We start from the raw sequence: 24007 nt of genomic DNA, 5'->3' as shown, positions 1-24007 counted from the left end.
AACCTCTAATTTTGTGGCCTTAGGGAAATCACATTCCCTCTCTGGAATGGGCTGTATCACTATATCAAGGATCAGGAAAGTTGCAGGGTTTGTAGATAGTTTTATGGAAACACAGCCACACCCATTAATTTACATATTGTCTATGGCTGCTTTCACCTTCCAACAGCAGAGATGAGCAGTTGCAACAGAGACTGTCTGCCCACAAACCTAAAATATTTACTATCTAGTTCTTTACAGGAAAAGTTGGCTGTATCACCTCTCCACTATCTCCTTCCTCCAAAATACGTTAGATATCAATTACTTAAATGCTATGAACAAAAACCTATAGGAGTCTCTTTAATATTTTCTAATAAAGGCAAAATTAAAAGATGCCCTGCATCCATCTTTCTTGTTCTAAAAATACATGGTCAATGCAGTAACCATCCCATCCTACATGATGTTGAATGTAGTAGCAATCTCTAATTCATCTAGAAAACAGAAGGAATGAAATCTAAAATAAAAGTGAAAAATCCCTATCAGATGTACCAATAGTTCTAATGAACATAGATGTTATTACCTTAAATTCCAATGGGTAGACATGAATGTTTCCAGAATTAATAGTTTCTCATTATTTGTCCATGTGACAGTGGAAATTGTATCTTTCACCATGACCATTTAGAACATAAGCTCATTGGAATTGCACACAATACTGCTTTGGAGACTCAAGTTTCTAATTCAAAAAAATCAAAACCACCATAATAATCATGAAGAGCTTTTTTGGAAATTTAGATGCCCGGTTGGACCTCCATAAATTTTGACTTAGTATGACTGGGTAAAGGCCAAAATTCTGTAATTTAAAAAATTAGTGATCCTGATGCCAGCCAGATGTCAATACCACTGCTTCAGATATCAATTACTTAAATGCTATGAACACAATCTATAGGAGTCTTTTAAATATTTTCTAATAAATGCAAAACTAAAAGATGCCCTGCATCTATTTTTCCTTTAAGTCCTTTCTCCACATCCCTCTGCAAATGCTCTCACCTAGGTGTTCCCTCCAGACTCACCAGGCAATGGGTATACTTTCCAGATTATTACGTTTATTTTTACTGTTACAATTGACTTCACCAAGAGCCAGAAATGTTCCCCAAAGGGTGGGCTCGATTTTGTCACCTTTGGAATCCTAAAGTGTCTAGTATAGTATCTGACTCACAGTAGATTCAATAAATATTTTAATTAATCAAAAGTTTGCACAGGGGTCTATACCTTGCCTTGAAGGAGTGTAGGACATGAAATTGTAAGGCTCTTTACAATCTGGCAATGACCCACCTCAGAAACTAAGCCACTACACCTGGACAATGCTTACATTCCTACTATGCCTCAGAAATCTCTGTTCTCCTGAATTTGTCTCTTAACCTCCTCCTGATGCCCCAATGCTTCTTGCCAATGATTTTTCTACCTCTGAATGATAAAAATCTTAATCATCTTTCAAGGTCAAATTCAAACTTCACCTCTTTGTATAATCATCCTGCCCTTCCTCTGGCAAACCAACTGCTCCTGACTTCTCTTTCTGAACCAATCAAATCAAGAAAGCAACGACCATCTTGTTAATTTATATGAACTCTCTGGATTTTATCCATTTCTTCCAGTTTCACTTTGCAGATTTCCTTTTGCTTTCCCTCCCAGCCCCAACTCAAGTCCCTCAGCTCCCCAAAAGAGAACTTCTGGCTTCGCTCTCACATGTACCTTCTCACTCAGGATTGCCACTTCCAACATTACACTCCCTGCAGCCACCTGATAGCCAGAGCAGGCCCTTCCTTGCCTCTTCGGTGAGTCAGCCAACAACTTCATTGAATACCGTAACTCCCTTTCAGGACCACAGCCCTGGGCTGTGCCAAGAAAAACTTCATCAACCTTTCCAGCTTTTCTTCATTTCTCAGTTCGTTCCCTATGCTTGAATAATATGGTGGTAGAGCTCCAGTTTCAAAGGGATTCCAAGTTACTTAAAACCTAAAATCTGCTGTTGAGTTACAATGCTTGAATCCTCTGTATCATATTCCAGCCTAGGTCATCCAGCCTATGCTTGAAAACCTCCAGTGACAGGAAACCTACAGTCTCAAAAGTTAGCCTATTCTTATCACTTTGTGAGGGTGGTAAATGTCTATTACATTGTTTTGTACACCTGAAACTAATAAAAAAATTTTTTTTTAAGTTAGCCTATTCTATCTTTGGTCACCTCATTTAGAGAGTTCTCACTTCAATTAAGTTCTGTCTATCTCACACTGCACTGCAATTACTTATTTACGCGTTTGCCTCCCCTTACACCCCCTCACCCACCAGACTTAGACTCTGGACTCCTCAAGAACTAACTTCAGTCTTATTTATTTTTCAGCCCCAACTCCAGCAAAGAGTAGGTAATCAATAAAGACTTGTTGAACAAATAAAGAAGTGAAAGAAATGAACAAATGAATGAATAAACAAACAAAAACTATTTCCACCTGTTAGTCCTAAATCCTATCTCTTAGCGCTATTCAGGAAAGATTACTGCCTCTTCCCCAGACAGAACTTTAGATACTTCAATCATCTTTCGAGGCCCCCCAAATCTATTTACTCAATGCTAAACATTGCAGGACCCTCAACTGCACTCACAGAACACACTTTCATGCCTTCTTAGTCCTTGTCTCCCAACTGACTTGGACTTTTCTAGTTTCCCCGTTGCCCTCAAACCAGTCCTTTCCTGTGGTTTCTCCACACGTTTCACTCTCTTTACACGTCACAGATCCCCTCACTGGTCATTTCGTCCATCTGTACTCAGCACAACACTTGGCACATTTTAAAACCTACCCAATGTTAAACTTTGTTTACAGGGCAACAAGTCAAAAACCTCAATCCTGAGAGGGGAAAGAAGAAACATACTCAACTCTTGAAATAGGAAACCAGACACAGTGTCTGTAGGCTGAAGATTTGGGAGGATGACAAACCAGTGCCTTCTGGGACGCTGCAGTCAGTGGGCCTGAGGCCAGCATCTAGGGTGACAGTTCAGACGGCAACCCTTTCTCCATCCTAGACAACAAACTGATATACCAGACAGAAAGACAAACTGCCCAGGTTTTACCACTGCCTCAGAGCTCAGGAGCCTAACAATTTATGAGCAACAAATTATACTGAAGTTTTCATTATGAACCAACTGAATGGCTCTGAGATAAATGCAGGATCGCTGTGAGGTTTCACAAGGGCCACTGGTAGGGCGATATAGTAAAAAGGCGACTGGAGTTAAAATCAGGAGACCGGAGTTGAAGTCCTCTGTTACTTACCGGCTACAGTCCTTACAGAAGTCCCTTCACCTATGACCTGCAATTTGTTGTTTCCCACTGTGCCGTCCCTAGACAGATACTGGTTAAGAGCAAACCAGGGAGGGGAAGCGACTGTGCCTCTTTGGCTGTAAAAAGCATAGCATGCTGTAAAAAGCATAAAGGTACAGTGCTAGAGTAGAAAAAAGGGAAAGAAAATGCTTTCCAAGTAGCTACTATGTGTAAGGTACTTTACATACTGAATAAAAACTGGACAGGGATTCAGAGAAAGAGTGTGCTCACAAACTACTTCTTTCTACTTAGTCACATCTGGATTCCACAGCCACTTCTATGTAACAGAGTCAAGGTAATCAAAGATTTAAGATACACATACCATCAAAGCCAGAAGCAACCTTACATAAAAGTCACCTATCTAATCTGACCCCCTCATATTAGCCACCTCATACAACAGGTAGGCACACAGGGCCAAAAAACGAGAAGGAAATTATCTAAGGTCACACAGCAATTTAAAGGTGGGGATTAGAACCCATGTCTTCAGACTATCTGCCAAAGGATTTTCCAACTACACTGGAGGTAATTCTAGCTCCTTTGTATCTTTTCTGACCGGAATTCTGCTCCTTCTGATTTACGTTTAGGTGAGTCAAAACGTGAGTCAAATCGAGACAATGGCAAATATTGTAACACATAAACATGGCTGGGCTGGACTTGATTGATATTTACTAAATTTCTGCCAGGAACTAAGCACCAAAGAAGACATATAAATTCTTGATCCTCAAATCAGTCACGTGAAAGTTATACACACTTTTTGCTGTAGTTGCAGGTTCTTCATTCTAGTACAATTCAAATCAATACATTTTTACTGAGTATTTATATGTAAGGTGCTATGCTAGAAACCAGGGACTTGGAGATAAATACAAGAACAAGATATGATCTCGGCTCTAGAGGTTCTCACAGGACAGTAAGCAAGACAGACAGGACCTAGAAAACCACACCACCAGGCCACTTGGAAGTACTGCTGTACAACAGTACAAACAATAACATGTCGGAAGACACACAAAGGAAAGACTGTGCTGAATGAAGGTGATCAGTGAGGCTTTAGAGAAGAGGTGGTACTAAGAGTAGGGGCTTAAAGAATAAATAGGGCAGACTAGTAGTCTTTGACTCTAGACTGTTCGAATCCTCTATGAGCTTTTTAAAACACCAGCTGAAGTCCGTAGGGGGAAGTACACTAATATCTGCAATTTACTTTGAAATACATTTTATAAAAATCAAATAGAGTAATGGATGAACATAGGGGTGTGACACAATATATATGTCAATATATAATATATAGTGGATGTGATAAAGCAAGTATTCGAAAATGTTAATGGTAGAAGAATCTAGGGGGTGGTTACCCAGGTATTCACTATAAAATTATTTCAACTTTGCTGTACTTCTGAAAATTTTCCTAATAAAAAATGGGGGTGGAGGGTGGAATAACCAATGCTTGAGTTCCGATTTAGTTGGTCTGGGACAAGCTCGGGCATTGGTATCCTACCTGCACAAAAGCAAACAGACAATAAATAAATGAATGATTTTGATGAAGCACAACGACAGCAGATGCATCCCAGACCCCAGGAACGGTGTATGTCTGAGAGGACAGCTGGGCAGAATGCAACACGAAGATGAAAAAGGAGGCTGAGGGATCACGGTGGGCCTTGCATTCTCCACACACATACAGCTCTTTCGGTCAGAAAACTGGTCCCTTCTAAGCAGTTCTAGATCTGCACAATGACTGTCTCATGTTAAAAATAAAAGATGACACTGTTGATTTAAAAAAAGGCTGTGGAGAGATGACAATGAAAAAAGAGGTGTTGCCTGGAGGAGGGGACCAGCTGCTATCTGTCGGCTGGGCTGTTCATACTCAGTGATGGTGAGAATTCACGCAATGGGACTTGGAGTTTAGGAGAGTTCCCGAACTGCCTAAGAGAGTTGCTAACGTTCTAAAACGTAGCTTCCCCAGAGACCCTATCTTTACAAGTAGGATTTCAGCCATCATTTGGGACTGATATTTTAATAACCACTGACATGAGATCACACCTTGGAGTTTACCGAAAACTTGGAAATCTGTTTGATCGCTATCAGTTTTCTCATTCCTTCAGGCAAATATTTATTCATCACCTACTGTTTGCTAGGCCCTGGTAGGTGCTGAGGATAAAACAGTGAGCAAGTGAGAAGAAACAAAATAGAAATATTAGCCAGTCCCGGGTCATAGAACTAGTGGGCAGCAGCGGCAGGGACCTGAAATGAAGGCTGTAAGACCTCTCTGTCCACGACACCACACCTCACTGTTGACTCTAGAGGCAAAGGAACGGACCTGACAACCTCTAATAACTCCTCAGATCATTATTTAACATGAAGGAGGGAAAGGAAAAAGAAGAAAGAAAACCTACTCCATATATGAATCACATTTCTCAGTTCCGACAACTCAGAGCAGCTGAGACAGGCATGACCTATACTCCACCCAGGACTGGGGAGTACTGCGTGCCCTTGACACCTAGTTATGAGAATCTGATCTTTAATTAAATTGTGCCAGGAGGTTTTCTTTGGCAGAGGCCTAGAATGCTGCAGTCTTGAATTTGCTGAGGGATGTCCTTCTGACATGTCAAAGACATCCCCGCTATGCGGCCTCCAGCCACTTGCTCTGGGTTAGCAACAAGAAAGCAACGGCTGAGGTAGCAGGGAGGAAAACTGGAGGCTGTTTCTAGCCTGGTAGGAGAGCAACTTTAATTTCTAACCCTCAGTCTTCTCTTATGTAAATACAAATAAGACTATCCATTAATACTTTATAGTTATCATAATTAAAAAGCATATATAAAAGCATCTACCATACTGCCTGGCAGAGAATAAATAAAGGTCCAATAAATATGTTTCCCTCCCCCACTCATCTTTCCAGTTTCATCTCTACTATTCCCTAAACTTGTCGTTCCAGCTAAATATGCTTCCATGCCCCTGCCTTTGCCCACGCTGTTCTCTCTGTCTAAAATGTCCCAACTTGTCTGCCAAGCAAAGTCCTACTCATTCTTCAAGACCCAGCTTGACTCACTTCTATGAAACATTCACAGAAGCCCCCTTACTTCTACTCCCCCCCATTTTAATAGCATTTTATACATTCTTCTATGCAGCAAATTCCATATTTCATATCAACAACGCAAGGGACCATGAACAACTCAAGTGACAAAACTGTGTCTAATTATCCTCTAAGTCCCTTTGTCCCACCCAGCACAGACCTGGTAATTACTAAAAGTTCACTGACTAAGGCAACCTGGTTTAGAGGGAAAAAAGCAACAAAACACAGGACCTGGAAGGATCTTGAAAAATCAGTCAGTACCAAAGCCTTATTTTATAGCTGGGAATCTGAACCCATAGGGATATGCAATTTATCTAAGATCATTCAAGGAAATAATGAAAAGGACATGACTGGCCTTTGATTATTCCGATTCTCTTAGAAACATTCTTTCTACACTAATTATAATTTGAGACAGAATGAACAAAGGGCTGTACCTGGGAGGCTTCCTGCAATTGCAGAGGTATGAGAGTCAGCAAAGTGAAATGGAAAAGGCAGAGAGATTTGGAGTTAGAGACTTAAATTCACTTAAGCTGGCCCTCTCCTTTCACCCTCCCCTTCCCCCATCAATCACACCTACACATCTTCCTCACACCTAACCAACAGGCACTAGAGTAACTTGCAGAAACCAGTACCAAAGGTCTTACAATCCTCTCCCTACTAACTTGGGAAATTCCTCACCTGCAGCCCCAGTTGAGCTATTCCCTTCAAATCAGTCAACTTCAAATCTCTAGCCTTCCCAATGGATGGCCAGTGTTCCCAAGAAACACTGCGATCTATTCTGCTGTCTCCTAAGTGGATGACCTTCGAGGCAATCTCTGCCTGAACACATCCTGTGGTTTCCCGCACTGACACATGCTGCCTCAAAGGAACGTTTCTCTTGGAAGCATAAAAACCGCAGCATGAAAATGAACTGTCCTCTTGCCTCTAAAAGATAACCCGAACTAAGCCAATCAAGCTTCCAGTGTCCATTTACTTCAGTCATCTTTGATCACCCAAACTTTCATCCCCAACCTTTTCTGTATGCCCACTAATCTGATCAAATTCCTCACTCCTTTCCGACTCTGGAGCCCTTTCATTATTTCCTCTGGAATGTCCCATTTGCCGTGGGCTTACTCCCCTTGCCTCCTCTCCTTTAAAGAAACCCAGCTGTCACCTGAAGAACAGACCTCTCTAGCAGTCCTCTCACCTGGAGGCTGTTCTCTCTCACACCCTACCTATCAGTGTTCTCTTTAATTTTCAGTGCCATTTCAAAAAAACAAAAAACAAAAACAAAACATTTCTTTCTCTTCCTCTTGTATAACTTCCATTCCTTTGAGTGGCCTCCACAGGCTGCTATCACACTTCCTTGCTGCCTAATACCCACTTCCTGGTCTCCCCACTTAAAGGCTCTAGAACCTAGATCAGTCTTCTTCTGTACCCCACCAGATGCCATTCTAGGTGACTCCAACAGCCATACCGATGACCGTCCAGCTCTGGCCACTGCACGGGCTGACCTCCAGTCCAAGTTCGCCAATACTCGCACGATCACAGCCCGCACATTATCATCAAGCTGTGCATCAACTCCAATACCTGGAATGAAGCACATGTACCCAAACACAACCTCCTATCCATGCAGCTCACTGGCTCAGGAACTTCCACTGTAATTCCGGAATTTCATTTTGAGCTCCAGTCCACTATCCATTAGTCCCCCTGCCTTCACTTCTCTTTTTCCCTAACCACATCCATCAAAACCACTCAAATATCAAAAACCATCAACCCTCTAACACTCAACAAAAAACAAAAACAACCTGCTTTTAAAAATGGCAAAGGACTTGAATAGGCATTTCTCCAAGGAAGAGACATGAACAGCCAATAAGCAAATGAAAAGATGCTCAACATGATTAATCATTAGGGAAACGCAAGTCAAAACTACAATGAGGTACCATTAGGAAGACTCCTATCAAAAAAACCCAGAAAAAATAAGTGTTAGTGAGGATATGGAGAAACTGAAGCCTTGTGCACTGCTAGTGGGAATGTAAAATGATACAGCCACTGTGGAAAACAGTATAGCAGGTTCTCAAAAAATTAAAAATAGTATTACCATACGATCCAGCAATTCCACTTCTGGGTATATACCCAAAAGATGACAGCAAGGTCTTGCAGGGATGTTTGTACACCCATGTCCAGAGCATCATTATTCACAACAGCTAAAACATAGAAGCAACTCAAGTGTCCAGCGACCAATGAATGAATCAGCAAAATATGCTATATACATACAATGCAATAGTATTCAGAACAGAAAGGAAAATCCGCAATACGATACGACATGGATAATCCTTGAGGACATTACGCTAAGTGCAATAGCCAATCACAAAAAAGACAACTACTGTATGATTCCACTTATATGAGGAATCTACTACCTGCTCTACTACCCAGAGTTGTCAAAATCACACAGACAGAAAATATAATGGTGATTGACAGGGGTGGGGGAGGGGAGAATGGGGAGTTACTGTTTAATAGCTATAGAGTTCCAGTTTCACAAGATGAAGAGTTATGGAGATGGATGGTGGTGATAGTTGCAAAACAATGAGCATGTATTTAATACCACTGAACTGTATACTTAAAAATGCTTAAGACGATAAATTTTATGTTATGTATATTTTATTACAAAAAAAGAAAAGGATAAAAAGTAAGGGGAATTAGAAATTACTATATAATCAGTCAACTACCATGTGCCGGAAGTTCACAGTGGTATCAGCCATGTGACAGTGGGAGCCTGTCAATGCCGGGGCACCAGCCAGTGAACTGAGACTGAAGATGTTAATTAACTAAGGGCAGTGGATGACCGACTCTCAGGGGAGCAAGGAAAAGTGGTGCAACCATCGAGAAGTTATTACAATAATCCAAGTGAGAACTGATGGGGGCTTGAATGGACAGCAACAGGTAGAAATAAGTATTGCAAAGGTAGATATATTTTGAAACCAAATGGCTTATTTAGAAACTGAATGTACAGTGTGAGAAAAAAGGAAAAATCAAGCTTATCTCTAAATTATTAGCCCGACATGAGAACGCTGGATGAAAATAAACATGCTGTAGTGTCTCCTATTCAAAGACACACACACACACACACACACACACACCTCCCTTCACACCCATAGCCTCCTCCAAACACCATTTATTTCTTTGTTCCCCTTTATAGCAAAGCTACTGTCTTCTTATACTATCTCTACTTCCTCCCCTTCTGTTTGCCAACTAACACCCTGTATTTCATCAAAAGTAGTCTTGTCAAGATTGCCAGTCATCTCCATGTTGCCAAATCAAATGGTCACGATTCTGTCTGCTCCTTATTCAATCTCTCAGCAGCATTCAACATAATTGATCTCCCTTTTCTTTAAAATGATTCACTTTCTTGGCTTCTGGGGAAGCACATTCACCTGGCTCTCCTTCTATCTTTCTGTCTACTCCTATTTCCTTTGCAGACTCTTCTTTCACTAGATAGTCTCCATATGTCCAAGGCTAAGAAGCTCCATTCCTCAGACACTACACACTCCCCCAAATGATCTCATCCATTCCCATGGCTTTACATATCATCTATACATTGCTGATGCCCAGGTTTCTATCTTTACCTCAAAAGCTCTCTTTCAGACTAATAACCATCTGTTAGACAACTCCACCTGCATTTCTCATCAGTAACTAAAACCTAACATGAACAAATGGAACTCTTGCTTTTCACAGCATCTGTCATGAATTTTAATTATATTCGCTTACCTATTATACATCTCTCTCAATGAACAGTAAGCTTCGCAAAGGAGCAACTAAGTCTGTTGTGTTTCTAATGTACACCTAGCAACTAAATAGGGCTTACAAGAGTAGATGCCAGAATTTACTAGACCCTGTGCCTGCTCTCAAAATATTCACATACTAATGGCAGAGGCACCTGCGTAAAGCACGCTGATAGTACAATGTGGTAAGAGCCACAATGAGCGGTGAGAGGAAGCACGTGAGCGCTGTATGGATCCAAAAGACGGGCCCTAACAGCCTAGGAGTCAGGGAAGACGTTCTTAAGAAGGTGACTTAGAGTTTATTTTTGCAAGCTAAGTATAGCTATTAAATGCCTACTATATATTTTTTTCTTTATTATAGAACTATTTTTAAGTTTTATAGTAAACTCTTCAAGGTAGGTATAAATAGCTTCCGTTTTATATATGAAGCTTACTTAGCAAGATTAAAAACCAGGTAGCTAGTACGTGGTGGAACCAGAATTTGAATTGAGTTCAGTCTGCTTTTAAATTCTTCCCCTTCCTTTACACACACACACACACACACACACACACACACACACACACACACGAGGTGTGATCAAAAAATATGGTGAATGCTGCTGCCAAGTGCCATCCAACGGAAAGGCAGGGATCTTCAACACGGGAAACAGCACTTGAAACAGTGTGTGACAAGTTTCCATTTGTTTGGTGCAGTCAGTTGGGTGTGAGCAACAGTTGAGAGAAGGTGTGTTTAAAGTGTGCCGTAAATCATCCTCCATCACAACGCTCCATGTCACACATTGCTTCTGGTATATAGCAATTTCTGTCAAATAAAAACATTCTGGTGTGTCCTCATCCACCTTCTTCACCGGATCTGGCACCTTGCCACTTCTGACTCTTCCCCAAAGTCAAAATGACCATGAAAGGTAAACATTTTGAATTGATTCAGGACATCGAGGAAGCCACAACAGCTCAACTAAAGACACTCAAAAAAGAAGACTTCCAGAACTGCTTCAGAAAGTGGTAAGAACGATCCCATAAGTGTGTTTGAAGTGAGGGGGAGTATTTTGAGGGGGATTAATGGCAATGTGTATTTTTATGGTAATAAATCTTTTTATTTAAATATTCGCCGTATGTTTTGATCACACTTTGTGTGTGTGTGTTGTGTGTATCACAAGGCATCACTAAAAGCAATGCCTTTTATACTTGCCACGTACTATTTATTTGACCCTAAACAAATCACTATACCTCTGAAGCTGTTTTCAGCATGGGACTCAATTACAAGTCTCCTTTCCCTTTATTATTAAGGACTGAAGCTCAGTTTTAAACTAGTCAGTGAGCAACCCTGGGTATGTCTTTCGGGCTGCACCATCTGAGCGTTTTTCATGGCTGAAAATGCATTCAGAAATAACTACAGTAACATCTGTACAGCACTTTACAGTATACAAAGCAGTTTCAAAGATTCATTATTCCATTTGATTTTCACCAACCCTATGAACTGGTAAATCCCTATTTTACACAGGCCAATGGAAGTAAAATGCCTCACCTAGCTCCATCTGGTCTCTGGACTCTACCACCCGCCAGAAATTGAATTTAAAAAAAAAAAAAAATGGGGGGAGAGGGGATGGCAGAAGCAGAGTTAGAGAGCAAATGACTCATAGAGGGAGCTCAGCACCAAGTCACCCAAGTGGCCTGGAGCCAGGAGAAGTTAACAGGGACCGAGTCTGTTTCCCTTCCAAGGTAATGAGTGTTTGTTTGGCCATGGCACGGTGACCTGACCTACCCTACAGAAGTGTTCTTTTTTATTCGCAGCAGTACCTAGAGTCTAACCCCACAGGTAGGCAGAAAAGAGAATATAAGAAAGCTCTTTGTACACCACATGTACATATAGGCCAGGAGATAACATGGTGTAAGAGAACAGGTATCACCTTTAAAGAAGACTTGAGTTTAGGACCCAGCTCAGCCACTGTCTTGATGAATCAAAAGTTCCCTCGGTGTTATCCCAGCCCCTGTGCTTCTCTTATGTCACATATACTTACCACAAGAGCTTACAGATACCCATATTCCTGGACCTGTATTAGAAGACAGCACCTGAGTCCAATTTCCACTTTTGTATCCTTAGCACCTGGCACCATAACTAACATTAGAATAGACGGTTCGGAGAACGTTTGATGATTGATGGAGCCCATATTCAAAGCTTTTTGTATACATACACATTGCACACTCTAGTCTAGACAGTGAGTGCCAGGAAAACAGCAACCCTGCTTCTTATCTCTGCTTCCCCTCTCCCTCTCCTATTTGGAGGACATTGCTCAAGAAAAGTTTGCTGAGTGGAAACAAACCAGTCCAAAAAGCCAGGCTTCCGAGGGAAAGAGAATGAACCTAGCTGATCCTCTTTCCCACCACACCCACCTCTATCCCCAGATAAGCCCTGTCCTGTCCAGGCTGCCCTCTTCTTCCAAAGACCACTGTTCTTCTCCCTCCTTCTCCTCTCCCCCCGCCTCACCCCTACTGTCCCTCTTCTTCCCTAGGCTCACAGCTCTGCCTCTTTTCCTCCAGGTCAGCAACGTCTCAGAGCTGCCAGAGCCTTGTTCATTCCCAGTCACTCATCTCACGAGAATGTGAGCTTCTGCCCAGCCCGATTAGACACTCGCTGTCCCCCCACTCTAGTCTTCAAGCTCCCCACTTCCCATCTTGCTGACTCCCTACTGCCTGCTGCTGCCCACTCCCCTCAGGGAAGGAGGTAGGGAGCAAACCCGGGGAGAAAGATTGCTTATTGGTAGGCCCAGAGTTAGGACGGAGGCAGTAAGGAGAGAGATTGACACTTGGGGAAGATAGAATTTGTAGGTGAAAGCTGAAAGCAGGTAAATTAGGTAGGAAACAGCGTGTATGGGCCTCCCAAATACCAGAGCAAAGGCCCCTGCAAACCGCTAATCCACTCATAGTGAGGAAGCTTAACCCAAATTTCTAAGAGGAAGAGAAGAAAGCCTCACCAAGAGAAGGACACATGAGCGGGAAGGAAAAACCAGCTCTGGGGAGGGATAAGAAAGAGGAAGCGTGCGAGGAGGAGGAACAAGGGAGAAAGTGGGGGTGGGAGAAAAGGTGGGTAGCGGGCAGGACAGGAAAAATAATCAGGAGTAGAAAACAGAAAGAAAAGTGAAGCAAGGAAGATGAGGAGGTGGAGTCATAAAAAGACTGGGGGGAGGAAGGAGGTCCAAAATAATCAAGGTAGGTTAGGATCAAGCCTGACGTGTATTTCTTGGTCCCAGATCATCAAGAAGGAAAGATTACAGTGATTAAGATATTACACAACCCCGAGGTCTGTCATTAACTTGGCAGAGGACGGAGGGGGCTCCAGAGAAGACAACCTAGGTTCAAGCAGCTTCGCACCCAAGTCTCAAAACATTGGCCAGTTCGGAGAAAAACATACCTTGATCTGCTTCTTCCCAATCCCACCTCCCTCCACCTAACAAACCTACACTCAACACTAGAACAATCAGAACTCTCCGTCTCTGCCTTGCCCATGAAGTCCCTGGGTCCTGGGCAGACCAGCAAGAGGCCATGCGACAGGCTCGCTGGAAGACAGGTACCACCCTCTGTTCCCTCAGTTCACGGGCCTCGGACAGTGTGGAGGGAGACATCTCCGCAGCCCATTCAAAGAGCTTCAAGCCGGCTCACCTTTCCAAAAGGCAGTCTGACTGCCTGGGGAAGCCAGAGTCACAAACAGAATGTCAAGCCCAGATCAGGAAACTGAGGCCAGCAAGCCTGCCTGAGCAGGACCAGCCCCAAGCCTCCTCTCTCCCAGTGTGCTGCACCTCTCAACAGGTCATGTAGAATATACTGCCCCTCCCCAGCATCCAAGAGAAAAGCCCCCGTGCTCCCAGCAGGCCAGCACCTAAGCCAAGGGAGAGAAAAGCCTCACCCTAGCCACCGAGCAGAAAGGTGTTTGCAAAGGAGCACGGCTTCTGAAGCAGAGCAGTTCCCCCAAAACCAGCTTCCCCTTCACACCCTGTCCTAGCCTGAGCTCTTATTCCAGTGCCGGCCTAGCCCTGGGTGGGCTCATCAGAGGGTTCCACCCTCGGCCCTTCTCTCATGTGGGGTCTTTTAAAGGAAGAGACCCTAAATCTACCGGACCCTGCGTCACCGCTGCCCGGAAGCCGGCGGAGACCACCCCCCTCCCTAGCACCGCCCAGCTGGGCGCACCCACCCAAGCGGGGCCGGAATACCTGGTGGGGAGAGCTGGCCCCAGCATCTCTGGCCACTGTTTCTGTCGCAGAGCCGCACGTCTCCCGCCTCGCCTGACCACGCAAAGCCCTGGCTCCACCCGCGCCTCTTCACTCGGCTGGAGCAGGGCGCCCCGCAAGCAGCTCAGCAGCCCCGGCTCCCGGGTGCAGCACGCTCCCGCCCTCGCAGGGCGCAGTGAAGGCGCTGCTTCGGGGTTGGCGAAGCAGAAGGGGCGGAGGAGGAAGGGAGGGAAGGAGGCGGGAGGAAGCGGCGCTTCTCCTTTCCGAGAAGAAGAACTGAGGGCGGGGAGACTACTACTTTCCCACCTTCTCAGCTATTCTCTCCAACCTAGTCTCCAGCTGGAGGCAATTTCTCACAGGGACCAGGCTTTCCAAGGCTTGTGACAAGGCCTGGTGAGCCCCCGAGTCAAGGAAGAGAACGCGAGTTCTTCTGTGCCTTAGGTTCTGCATCTAAGTCTGGACAGGACAACTAAGGTCAAACCTCCGATCTATCAGATTAGGCTTCGGAAAAAGAGATGCACCCCCCTCCCCATAAATGTGTCGGGTTCTAATTCCAATGCCCTGGGGGGAAAGATGGGTGAGGACTACACCTGTACTAAGCAGAGAGAGCTCTGCAGCAGCTACCATTTCCGTGCTGTTGTGTTCCAGGGGCGTTATGTTATGTCTGTCTCACCTCAACCCTAGGAAGTAGACACTGCCGCATACCCACATGTGAAAACCGAGGTCCAGGAGAATGTGGTTTCATACAATTAGTACTTCTTAAACACCTATTAATGTAAGTCAGGCATTGTCACGGGTCTGAGCTAAACAACACATTCAGAATATTTACCAACCCTGGTCCAGACCCCTAAAGGCCAATAGTGCCCGCAAAAATGAAAACAATTAAAAAACACATTCACACATTTCCAAATGCTCCCTAGGAGGTAATATGACCTCGCCAACTCGCCCTCTAGGTCCTGCTCTTGAGAGATAATAGCAAGTCAGATTGTGCAGGGTCTCTCCCAGATCCTAATTAGGACTTTGAATTTTGTTCTAAACTTTAGCAATGGTAAGGCGCTGGAAGGTTTTAAGCATAATGACAAGATCGAATTTACATTTTTACAAGATCACTGAATACTGAATGGAGAATGGGGGGAGAATGATGGAAACAAGAAAACAATTGAGTAGATTCTTTCAGAACTCCAGGCAAGGGAAGATAGTAATGATTTTGACTAATATTTTGGAAGATGAGATGAAAAGAAACAAGCATATTCTAGAGACAGCTTGAAAGAAGCAGCAGAATTTGCTGAAATGCCAGGATATAAAGGGTGGTATCCGGCACTGACATTCCCAAGACCACACAGCTGGTAAGTGGCCAAGTTGTCCCAACTCAGGTCTGACTCCTAAGCCTCTGCTTTATTTCTCTTTGCTGTGTTACTCAACTCTACATCAACTGTCATATTTCTCTCCCTACTGCCTGGCAACGAGCAGGTTACCAGCATGATGCCTGATCAATGATTTAAGTGTGCTAGAGGGAATTTTATGTTATTTATCCATTTTCCCTGACACATGTCTACACCTCCATTCAATGTGCCCAAATTAATCTAACTGCAGAAGGGTATAGGGGAAGAACTGCACGAGGACAGAAAAAGCTCTTCTGTTAAGTATCTTTTCCCTTTCCCAGACCATTGAGTACTTGTGCTAGTCCAACTACCAGAAGTCCCAAATTAGGTGAAGAAGACACAGAATGTCCTGAAGACGCCCACATGACAGACAAAACTGGTCAATAATACAGACTGGGGTCAGCTTCAAAATAGTTTCAGAATGTCTTTTTGACCCCATACCTTTGTCCTTCATCTCAACTTATACAGGGTGAATGAGAGCCAGAAACAGTCCTCCGTCTTGGACATCGTTTTTCAAACTAATGATCAATAATCATAGCATCTGATTTTAGCCAACCTCCCACCCCACGCAGCGTCCTCTTGTAGATGGCTTTCCAGGCCCTGCTGGAACGTATTCGGGAACAGAGAGCTCACAAACAATTAGCACTATGAGACAGTGCTTTCCAGTGTTCAGCCAGGTGCCTCTGTAAACTTCTAATTCTGCCTCCTGGGACACCTCAAAAAACATCCTTCTGGGCAGGCCATATTAAAGACTTTCAAATATGTGTGTGTGGTGATCTATAAAGCTCCTGTACTTTTTCACTTCTCCAGGATAAATACCCTCGGTTCTTTTAACCATTTGTTCATTCAACAACTAGCATCATGTAGAAGGCACACCTTCAAGGAGTTTATGGTCTTGTGAGGGTGGTTTTCAACGCTCTCTGTGCATCACAATTACCTGGGAGGGTTTAAAAATATATACTGAAGTCCTACCAGAAATTCTGACTCAATTGGTGTGGGATGTGACCTAGGTATACGAGTATATCTTTATGTATCTATAACTATAGCTACACAGATATGTATCAGAGGACTAACACTACTCAACTTCAAGACTTCCTGTAAAGCTACAGTGATCAAGACTGTGTGGTACTGGTGAAAGAATAGACAAATAGATCAATGAGACAGAACAGAGAGCCCAAAACAGACCTACACAAATACTGTCAACTGATCTTTGACAAAGGAGCAAAGGAAATTCAACGAAGAAAGAATAGTCAATAAATGGTGCTAGAAACAGACCTCCACGTGCAAAAAAGTTAATCTAGACACAGACTTTACCCCTGTCACAAAAATTAACTCAAAATGTATCATACACTTAAATGTAAAATCCAAAACTATAAAATGTTTAGAAGATAACACAGGAAAAAATCGAGATGACCTTAGATTTGGCAACCACTTTTTACATACAACACCAAAATCGCAATCCATAAAAGGAAAAGCTGATACGTTGGACTTAATTAAAATGTAAAACTTCTATTCTGCAAAAGACACTGTTAGAGAATGAAAAGACAGGTCACAGACTTGAGAAAATATTAGCAAAACACATATCTGAGATGTATCTGAAATATACAAAGAATGCTTAAAACTCAATAAGAATAAAAGAACTCAATTGAAAATTGAACAAAAGATCTGAATAGACACCTCCCTAAAGAAGATACAGAGATGGCAAAGAAACATGAAAAATTAATCAACATCAGATGTCATTAGGGACTTGCAAATTAAAACAGCAATCAGATACCACTACATACCTATTAGAAGGGCTAAAATCAAAAACTCTGATAACACCAAATGCAGGCAAGGATGTGGAGCAACTAGAACTCTCATGGGAATGCAAATCTTACAGCCACTTTGGGAGACAGCCTGGCAGTTTCTTACAAAACTAAATATAGGCTTACCTACAATCCAGTAATTATACTCCTAAGTATTTACCCAAATGAGTTGAAAATTTATGTCCACACAAAAACCTGTCTACAAATATTTATTGCATCATTATTCACAACTGCCAAAATTCAAAAGCAACCAAGATTTCAATCTACTGAAGGATTTTAATAGATGGATGGATAAACAAACATCCACATAATGGCATATTAAAACAGCAATAAAAAGAAATGAACTATCAAGCCATGAAAAGCCATGGAAAAACCCTAAATGTATACTAAGTGAAAAAAAGCCAGTCTGAAAAGGCTGATTCCAACTATACAATATTCTGGAAAAAGCAAAACTATAGAAAGAGCAAAAAGATTAGTGGTTGCCAGGGGCTCAAAAGGAAATTGGGGGTAGGGATGAATAGGACATTTTTAAGGCAGTGAAACTATTTGTATGATACTATACTGGTGGATATGGGACAGTATGCATTGTCAAAACCCACAGAACTATAAAACACAAAGAGTGAGCTGTAATATAAAACTATGGAATTTAGTTAATAATAATGTATCAATATTCGTTCATCAATTGTACCACACTAATGCAAACTGTTGCTAATAGAGGAAATGCAGGAGATGGGGGTGGAGAGGGAGTATACGGAAGCTCTTCGCACTTTCTGGTCAATTCTTCTGTAAGTCTGAAATTGCTCTAAAAATACAATCTATTAAAATGAAATTTAAAAATGTTTAAAGTATCAGGCAAAAAAAAAGGACATACAAGATAAAGCTCATTTTCTTGTTTATTAGATTCATTAGATAGAAGATGACTCTGTCAAATTGCTTTAAAAGTTTCTAAACACTCAATTTCTATGCAGCCTGGGAACAGTTCAGACTCTACTTCGAGGAGTGGTGACGTAGGGCAACTTCCACTAACCATAGTTCTGTTTGCAATGACTCTCTTACTGCCTGGTATCCTAAGGGGGGGCATGATACTCTAAGTGCAACGTGTCCCCTATAGAACATAGTTGGACTATCACCTACTTAACTGTACTTAGTGCTTCCAATAATTCAGTCTGAAGCTGCATTAGCTTTTCAGCCACTGCAATGCCTTTGACTGACATTGAGCTTAGGCAGCCAAAACCACCATTTTCATCAGAATAACATCCTGCTAGAGCTCCTCCAGGCTGCCGATGTGTTGCCATTTCTTTGAGACTTAAAATGAGAACTTCATGTCATCCTCCTGAAATTTTGTCTTGTTGGCTTCAACCCAGCTTTTCAAGCGCGTGCGCATGCACGCTCTCTCTCTCCCCTCTACCCCCATCTAGCACGGTTGTGTTCCCTTCCAGTCTTTGTCACTGGCAAATCTAATAAGTATGCTATCTCCTCAAACACTTAGCAAACATCTATCAGGTATGTGCCCTTGCCTATACTAGGTTTCAGGGACTGAAGATGACCTAGAAATGCCCCATGTCTTCGGGAATCAGCGCTAATAAGGGAGGCTGACATATATAAACTATAAAAAGTGCTGCACTAGAAAACTGAATAAACGAAATAAATCCGATACGGTAGAAGAAACAAAGAAACATGTATCATAGAGTACAAGGCAGGACCACTAAGGTCTTCAGCAGGAAAGAGCAAAATCAGTCATCTGCTATTTAAGGTCTCAGTTCTCCAAACCAGATGCTGGTTTGGGTTACAGAAGGCTGACTAGCTGGCTCAGACACTGACTCTTCCCACTGACTCTGGTCTAGGAAGCTTGGCTAAACTTGGCTCCCTCTGAGAGAGAACACAAGACTCATGAAATGGAAGCACACTATTAAGAAGCCAGCAGTTTAATTTATTACTGAGAGCTAATAGCTAATAATCAAGGAAGATACTATCAGCTAAAGACATGAAAAACTATCAAATGAGGTACAGGGGACTTCACAGATGAAACTGTACTTTCAAAGAAATTAAATCCTAGAGGTAGATCTCAAATGCCTTGCCCAAGTTTGCACAAGTTAGCAGTTAACTTGTCTTAAGTTCAATAACTCCTTGCATTTATGTAGCCCTTTGGTTTACAAAGTAAATAATTTACAAGTTATTCTTCCGTGGACCTTGATCCGCAATGTTTTATCTGTGTAGTCATCTTAAGCCTGACCAGGCCCTTGCAGGTCACTTGCCTGGCTTCTGAGGCATATGAGTCTGCAACCCCTGGTAACACCATATAAAGTCTAATGATCAGTAATAATTAGCAAATTTTGTTTGGACACTACAGCTTTCAGCCTAATGGGTTATGTATTTAACTAATGATTAACGTAACTATACTGCCTATAAGACTGTGGAAAATGATTGTTTTTATTTGATCCTTTGTAACCACAAATCATTTTAAGAACAATACGTTCACTGATTGAGAATTACAATTTTCTGATATCACCACTTAAATGTAAAAATCAGTGAACAATGATGATTCTGGTTATAAACAGTCATTTAACATACCATTCTTTCTTATAACTAGACAGGGCCAAATGCCTATTAACGGCTCCCTATAGCCCAGAAATAAACCCACACACATATGGGCAACTAATTTTCAACAAAGGAGCCATAAACATACAATGGAGAAAAGAAAGCCTCTTCAATAAATGATGTTGGAAAAACTGGAAAGCCATATGTAAAAGAATGAAACTAGACTGCTATCTGACACCATACACAAAACTTAACTCAAAATGGATTAAAGAGTTGAATATAAGACCTGAAACAAAAAATACATAGAAGAAAACATAGGCACTATAGGGATTAAACTTATGGACCTTGGTTTCAAAGGGGTTTTTAGTAACTTGACCCTACAGTCAAGGGAAGTAATAGCAAAAATAAATGAATGGGACTATATCCAACTAAAAAGCTTCTGTGTACAGCAAAAGAAACCATCAACAAAAAAAGCAACCAACCAAATGGGAGAAGATAAACAATACCTGCGATAAGGGGCTAATATCCAAAATGTATAAAGAACTACAATTCAACAACAACAAATCCAATTTAAAAAATGGGCAAAGGACCTGAATAGACACTTTTCCAAGGAAGACATACAGACAGCCAACAGATACGTGAAAAGATGCTCAACATAAGGGAAATACAAATCAAAACCTCAATAAGATACCACCTTACACCTATTAGAAAGCTATTATCAATAAGACAAGAAATAACAAGTATTGGAGAGGATGAAGGAAAAAAAGAACTCTATTAGGAAGTGCCCTATTTGCTATTAGGGAATGCAAATAAAAACCCCAGTGAGGTATCACCTCACACCTGTTAGAATGGCTGTCATCAATAAGACAAATAATAACAAGCGTTGGAGAGGCTGTGGAGAAAAAGGAACACTAGTGCACTGCTGGTGGGAATGTAAATTGGTGCAGCCACTATGAAAAACAGTATGGAGGTTCCACAAAAAATTAAGAACACAATGTCCTGAATCATTTTGACTTTGGGAAAGAGCCAAAAGTCACATGGTGCCAGATCAGGTGAATAAGGTGGATGAGAACACACCATAATGTGTTGTCTTGTTTTGTTTTGTTTTTATTATTATTATTATTAGTTTCAGGTGTACAAAACAATGTAACAGTTAGACATTTCACCCCTCACAAAGTGATAACCGTACTCCCCCAATATATTACCCCTCTGGCATCGTATATATCTATTATAATTCCATTGACAGAAATTGCCATACACCAGAAGCGACGTGTGACATGGAATGTTGTCCTGATGGAGGATGAAACCACTTGCTCATTTCACGTTAACGCATTGTTTGTGAGCTACGATTTACAGCACACTTTAAAACACACCTTCTCTCAACCGTAGCTCACACCCGACTGACTCCACCAAACAACGTGACACTTGTCATACACTGTTGCTAAGGTCTGACATGTCACTTCCCATATTGAAGATCCCTGCCTTTCCGTTGGATGGCACTCAACAGCAGCATTGCATATTTTGTGATCACAAAGAGAAAAAAGGCTCTGTGTCACACATTCCTTCTGGTATACGGCAATTTCTGTCAAATAAAAACATTACAATGTGTCCTCTTCCACCTTATTCATGGAATCTGGCACCGTGCAACTTCTGGCTTTTCCCCAAAGTCAAAATGGCCATGAAAGGTAAATGTTTTGAATTGATTCAGGACATCGAAGCAGCCATGACAGCGCATCTAAAAACACTCACAAAAGAGGACTTCCAGAACTGCTTCAGAAAGTGGCAAGAATGATGGGATGAGTGTGTTCAAAGTGAGGGGGAACATTTTGAGGGGGATTAATGGCAATGTGTCTTTTACTGTAATGAATTGATTTATCTAAACATTCATCGTGTTCTTTGATCACACCTCGTAGCTCTCATCAGAAACCAAATCCTGCCAAAACCTTGAGGTTGGACTTCTCAGCCACTAAAACTGTGAAGAAATAAATTTCTATTGTTTAATCCACCCAATCTATGGTATTTTGTTATGGTGGACCAAGCAGACTAAAATATAATATCTTTTCACTTCTAGACTAAAAAGCTACCATATCTCCTCACTTATTACCATATCCCTAGCCCAGAATAGGCAACTTTAAAAAAATACAGGCACTACTACATATTTTTACGGAATAATCCAGAGTGCAAACACATTTTTAAAAACCATATTAAAACTTCATTCAAGTTAAAAGATTTTCAAATTCCTAACCAGTATCTATTCTTCCCTCATCCTTGCTCTGTAAACCCGGATTTTTGTCCAGGAAGGCAATGTGACAGCTATTCATTTCCCCAACCTTCCTTCAAGTCTGGTGTGTCCGTGTGACACAGTTACAGCAGTAAGTCACACAAGAAGCTTCTAGGAATTCTGGGGCAATGGGTCCTTTAATTATGAAATAAGACACAGAAGAGTGCTGGTCTGTCTTTCCACCTTCTTCTTCAAACATTCTTTCTGGGGCTGTAGTAGCCATCTTGTAACCATTAGGTCATCAGCACAAAGGTTGAAAGCAAACACTCGAAGGCTGTAGAGTGGAAAACCAGAAAGAGCCTGGATTCCAAATGCTGTTGTGAGTAACTGAACCCATCCTAGCAACCGACCGCCTCCCTTCAGACTTTACTAAATGAAGAATATTAATCCCTATATTTCAAGTCATCGCTAGGTTTTCTAAACTACAGCTAAAGGCATTCCTAACGGATACAAACAGGAAGCACATTAGAGGATCAAAAGGAAGGAGATGTTTACTAGTCTGCGACATGCATTCCTTACCCGCCACTTGTCCCTCACCATAAATGAATCCCTCTTATTAGCATGAAATTGAAAGAAGGTCTAGGAAAGTAAGACAATACAGAGTAGATACGAAAGAATGAGATATCTGGCAATCACTCTCCCTAATAAGTCCTTATTTTTATACAGAATAACAATATAACCCTGTCTACTTCAAAAAAAGGCTTCCAGGTTGTTTACACATATAAAGGTGTGTGTGTGTGCGAGTGTGTGTTTGTGTCTTAGGGCAATGGTTATTATCAATGGGATACAGGTCATAAAGCAGAAGAAAATTACAGCAAGTACAGGCAGACCTTGGAGACACTGCATGTTCAGTCCCAGATCACCAATAATGCGAGTATTGCAATACAGTGACCGTAATCTTTTGCTAGTGGAGGGCCTTGCCTTCAATTTGTGAAAAATGCAGTATCTGTGAAGCACAACAAAATGAAATGCAATAAAACAAGGTATACCTGTACCAAAAACCCATGCTAGAGGTAGCTATTGCAGTTTATAACCAAATTTTGCTCTGACCAGCTAGAAGCCAAACCAAAATCAAAAGGAAAGGAGTGAAACTCAAACTAACCAACTTTCATTGGTGGAAAAAGTATTTTACTTACTTTTGTTCAGAGAAAACTATTATCAGTCAAAACAGAGGTTGGAAAACTTTTTTCTGCAAAAGAACATAATAAATATTTTAGACTCTGCAGACCATATCACTGCTGTCTCAACTAACTCTGCCTGTGGAGCACAAAAGTAGCCATAGACTATATGTTAATTAATAAGTATGGTTGTATTCCAATAAAACTTTATTTACAAAAACAATTGACGGCCAGATTTAAGGCTAAACTTCCAGAACAAAACACAAAGCCACACTGACGAAACAGTCCAATGAGGAAACCAGTGCAATGACATCCCATCGTTAGATGCTTTAACGGGTAGCACTGCCACTTGGGGGCTGGGAATTCATCCTTAGTGCAACAGCCGCTACCAGTACCAAGACCACGTCAGCACCAGAACTCAACCTTGCAGGTATTGCGGCTGCTAACTCCCCATTACTTTCTCTCTCACATCACTGAGTCCTAAATCCAAGTGTGGTGTG

General features: G+C 41.9%; 1 protein-coding gene across 1 annotated transcript in view; it reads right to left on the bottom strand.

Annotated features, from left to right (window-relative positions):
* The window catches only part of PAK1 (p21 (RAC1) activated kinase 1), a 68029-nt gene extending 53429 nt beyond the window's left edge, over positions 1–14600 (bottom strand). The window contains exon 1 of the mRNA XM_074335722.1: positions 14366–14600. The gene's annotated coding sequence lies outside the window, so the exon portion shown is untranslated. The remainder of the gene's footprint in view (positions 1–14365) is intronic.
* Positions 14601–24007: the final 9407 nt, after the last annotated feature.

This window comes from Rhinolophus sinicus, linkage group LG06 (genome assembly GCF_036562045.2).
Source record: "Rhinolophus sinicus isolate RSC01 linkage group LG06, ASM3656204v1, whole genome shotgun sequence".
Taxonomy (NCBI): Eukaryota; Metazoa; Chordata; class Mammalia; order Chiroptera; family Rhinolophidae; genus Rhinolophus; species Rhinolophus sinicus.
Note: the sequence above shows the minus strand (reverse complement) of the source record. Positions and strands in the feature narration are given on the sequence as shown.